Raw genomic sequence first — 5,443 nt, 5'->3', positions numbered from 1 at the left:
ATTAAGCAATATAATAAATAAATATTTAATAATTTTACTTTAACGGAGTTATTAAAAACTTTAAGGGAGCTATTAAAAATAAGGCAAATATGAGTTAAAGGATTAACATCGAGAGTATTTTTGAGCCGAAAGGTGGACGTCAGGGGTAATTTAGGGCCGATAGGTGGATGGAGGGTAATTTTGTACCAATTCAAATACTTTAGGGGCATTTTAGACCCTTCTCCGATAATAATATTTTCTATCATGGTTAATATTATCATTTGAAATAGATGATAATTTGAAACAATTTTCAAAACTTGAACATCTCTGTAGGCAGTAACTTTATTTAGTCATTCAGTATATACTCTTTCCGTCTCAATTTATGTGGTGCCTTTTGAATTTGAAATTCAAGCAAATCTATTTTTTATCGTAATTTTCATATTACATTTTGAATTGTCAATTATTATGATACTAGGTAAATTACTTGTGCTTCGCACGGAATTGAACTTTTTTATTAAGCTTACATATGATCATTCGATAATATCTGTATTTTTGATACATACACTACTTTATTAAGAACATTTTATATGAAGGCGAAGCGATCCTCTAAATCTAAATATATTTTTTAATTATCTTTTTAGTTGCAAAAAAATTATGAGTCATAGAGAGATTTTAAGTATAAGAAATAAGTCTATGAAAATCTCCATGGAAATAGTTGGTCAGAAATATACAGAACAACATCAGACGTTAATGAAGAGACCAACAAGCCTCAAACAACAACACTCTCTAGTAAAGTTGAACATCACGTCCATACAATAACATAACTAACTAAATTCATATGGAGGACCTTCGGCTCCTTTCGTATGAACCTCCATCAATCTCTTTTTTATTATAGTATGTCGTATCATGTACATATCAAAAATGACCCTAAAATTGTTAACATAAAAGGTTTTCCCTCATTGTTTCAGAATAGTCAGTACTATTTTTTATGTTTCATTCAACTCGCCCAAATTATTTGGAATTGAACCATAGTTATTGTTCTGGTTATAATATGCAGTTACAAAGTAACTTTCCTAACAATCAAGAAGAAAAAGACATGTTGCTAACATATTTTTTAAAAAGATAGTTTGTCGGGTTGTATCCAAATTTACAGTTCACAAATTTAATTGAAAGAAGACAAATGAAAGAGATAGCACTACAACAAAAATGATCTTTAATGACAATTAATAGCTAAATTGTTGCTAAATATGTATTTTAAGATAAAATTAGTACTCTCTATAAATTTCCCTAAAGTCTACAACGACATTTAATCTAATGACAATTAATTAATATCGGCAAAGGCTCTAGTACTCTTTTATATAGTACCATTTAAACAGAAAATATTAAATTTATGATTTCTTCATTTTTATTTATGTTCTTCATTTCAACTTTTTCATTTTAAAAATCAATGTCAAAGCTAATTATTTTTTTTAGAGTTTCTATACATTATTGTGTGAAAAATAATCGACAAAAGTGGGTTAGTTTTCTTTTTGAAAAAATTAATTAAATTAAATAACACCACATACTATTTTTTTTCATATCTAATCTATTTGGACTAACTCAAATACCAGCTTTCTAATTTTTCATTCAACTAATTACGAGTAAAAAAAACTCATGTTCATTGCTAATTAATAACACTATAAAAAATGTTGAAACTCGATAGACTTCGTTGGGCTGTCATTGATTTTCTTAAGAAAGAAAATCGACGCACTTTCGTTGGTTATTTTTCACGCAAAAATATAGGGAAACTCTCAAAAAGAAAATGTTACTTTTAATTTGTTACAGTAACTAACAGATGAACGACGATTTTTAAAATGCAAAATTGCAGTTGAAAAACATATATAGAAATAAAGAAATCATAAAATTAGTATTTTGTGTTTAAATGGTACATTAAAAAAAATAGAGTTGAAGGGTTAATCTTTTATTATTATTTTTTAAAATACTTTTTTTTGTCTTTCACTCTCTTAGGGAAAGTGTGTTGCACACACTCTTCCACATCACTTAGAAGTGCCTAAATAAAACATAAAAATTGAAGTTAAAGGGTTAACATATCGAAGGAGTTAAAAAGGATAAATAATGTGAGTGTTAGCGAAGAAAATATAATATATATATACTTTTTATTATAAATAATTCATTTTTTTTCATAAAAAATTAAACATGATTTTTTATTTATAGAAATTTGAGTTGGGTGCCTCATGCATTGGCCTAAAAATTTATAGGCAAGAGCCGACACTGTTTTGGTCCTTGATTTATGTAAAGAAAATTTTATTTTCGTGTGTGTTAACTCGAGGATGAAATTACTACTATGATTCCATAGTATAATATCTTTAAAAAATACCATGAATTATTAGTAGTCTTAATTACAATTATGTGAGGTCTTTAATTTAGGTCCTGATGCTTAATACCAAATGATTTAGGAGCAATCCATCTTTGATCTTATTCTTTTGGAACTTTTCGTAGTATATATTTGCATGGTACAAATTGAGAATGTATCATTTTCAATCTTTTCTTGTTTTTCTTAATTAAATTTGCCTTGAGGTGACGATCGGATTGACATGAATTCCTACATTGTATATTATCAAATCAAAAATAGAACACATGAAGAAAGGGGACGTAAACCAAATAACCTCCTTGTAATTACTAATTAAGTTAGGGACTTATAAAGCTAGGTAAGTGTCACATCTGTAACGACATAAAGAATGAAGCTAATAGAGAAAATGATCAGATGATAATAATGTCTTTCTAGAGATCCAAACATACAAAGTGAATTAATTTGACAACTATATTTAATATTACTATAGGATAAAGATCATATTACCCTTTCTTAGATTTAAAAAAAAAAAAAAAGTCATTTTAAGCAGAGGCATCAACAACTTTCTAACTAGAGCTTCTTCTTGCCTGCCAAATTGTTATCAACGCGCACAAACCACTTATTGAGCTATGTTAAATGTGAAGTTTCGACGATTGACAAATACTATATAAGAATTAACTTTCAAACATGTCTTAAATAAGGAACTCATAGTATTTATGATAGACAAATAGCTATCGAAATACCAGACTCTTACCATGTCTATTGAAAGAACTGGATTATAGAAGTTCTACGGACAAAGTGAAGGAACCAACAATTAGCTAACGCAAAGAATATTACAAGTGTAAGAAGGATTACTTCTATTATATATAAGCAGAGGAAACTGAAGTTCTTTTTATTTAAATTTTACGAAAGAGAAAAACTATGTGAAATTTTGTAACATACTAACATTCATAATTATCTTTCTACAAACTAGTGAGTTACTTCTCAAGGGATCTTGTAAAAGAGAAATACAAGTTAGCAATGTTTCAAAACTATCTTTAAAAGAGTACATATTTGTGGACTTTTTGTCAAATAAGCAGGATCTAACATAGATAAATATGATAGTGTCATGAAATATTTGATCAATAAGAAAATATGTTTAGTCTTACAAGTTCAGCCTAACCTAGTCGCTTTAGTTCAAATCTTGTATTAGTCTTAAGAGATTCATTGAACATGTATAAACTATTAATTTAGAACTCAGTAAATTAATAAAATTAGAAGTTTGAATTCATAAGTTTTAAATCTAGGCTCCTCCTCCTCCACCTTTGTGTGTTGTGAGAGAAAACTCACTAATTTTCAATAAACATATATTAGATGAACATAGTTTTATAATTACAATAAATTCAATAACCAAAATTTTAAAAGTCGAACTCATCAAGTTAAATCTCCGATTGCTGATTTGAGAAATATTCATGCAAATAACAAGTTGATGAGGTCCCAAATCCCTAGTACAGAGTCTTCATCATCTGTTGTGTGTTTTGCCTTACTACTATTAGTCTCTGAAGAACTAATATTACTGCTTGATCCTCTTGAGGAGTTATGATCAGGATAATAGTTACTAATTGTTGAAAACAAGTGCTCCGTAGAAATCCAGTTGCATTTTCGAATCAGCACATCATCATCATCCATCTTCTTTACATTAATGTTCTTGATAATGAAAGGATGATTAAGTAACATCTCCGCAGTCCATCTCTGATTATGATCTCTCTCCAAACACTTACTCAAAAAGTCCTTCGCATCTTTAGTTATATTATACGGAATCTCCGGTTCTTCATGTGCTATCTTCAACGCTAATTCATAATTACTTTTATATCCCGACCATACTCGCCTCCCAGCAATCATCTCTATAACAATGCATCCAAGTGCCCAAATATCAACATCTTTAGCATAAATCTCACTCGTGACTGATTCCGGGGATGCATATGCTAGAGTCCCTCTATGATGATGAGGATGCTTCTTCGAACTGTCGTAGTGTGTTTCAGTTGATTTCAATGACAGCCCAAAATCAGCCAATTTGAGACGCATATATTTCTCAGTTGGCGGGAAAACAAGAATATTCGCAGGTTTCAAATCACAATGAATAAACCCTTTATTATGAACATGAGAAATCCCTTCTAATAGCTGAAAAGCATAATACGCAGCCTCTGATTCTCTGAGCATCGTATTGGACGATTTACAAATTAAATCATGCAACGTTCCACCAGCAGCGTACTCGAGCATGAGGTTATAAGTATTCTTACCGTTTTCGACACTCACATCTTCTCCAAAGCATTCAACTACATACTCCGATCCTCTCAACGCCTGCAATATTTTTCCTTCCTCTTGTAGCGAAGACGAACGAGCAACTTCCGCAGATTTCACTGCTGCATATATCGTAGACGAAGAGTCGACGTTCGTCGGAGCTGCAAGAGACACTGTACCGTAAGAACCCGAACCCAACACCTTAAGCTTATTCCAGAGCATACTTTGTTGATCTATCGATGATTTTTTCTTAAATTTGATGAGTAGGTTTTGATGCCTTAATGGCTTCTTAGAGTAAGTGTATATATAGAAAAAATTGAGATTTGTGTACTCTTTTCCTATTCATGTTCTATTTAGGAATACAATATAATATAGTTGCTCGTTACAGATTGGGAATGCAGGAAATATAGTTAGTATTACTTTTGTTAAATTTTTAATTAGAATAATTCATATCATTGTTTTATTCTATTAGAAATTCACAAATTTTCCATATCTACCTATATTAGTTACCTAATATTTAAAGACTTTGAAGTTATATAAAATTTAAATTATCAAATATAGTAACTTATTAAAAGTATGTGATACACCAAATTTTTAAAGAAAGAAAAAAGGTTAAAATCATATTAGGAAACATTGAACTTCTCCTTTTATGTTTATTTAGGACTAAATAATTAATACTTATCTTTTAGGATTCAATGATTCAAAAAAATAGTCTAATAATTCAACAATTGGTTAGTGTAACATTGCCGTTGAGTAAGCAAAAGGAAAAAGAATGATAGATTTAGGATTCACTTCAAAAATTAATATATCTATATATATATATATATATATATA

This window comes from Solanum tuberosum, unplaced genomic scaffold (genome assembly GCF_000226075.1).
Source record: "Solanum tuberosum cultivar DM 1-3 516 R44 unplaced genomic scaffold, SolTub_3.0 scf00191, whole genome shotgun sequence".
Lineage (NCBI taxonomy): Eukaryota > Viridiplantae > Streptophyta > Magnoliopsida > Solanales > Solanaceae > Solanum > Solanum tuberosum.
Note: the sequence above shows the minus strand (reverse complement) of the source record.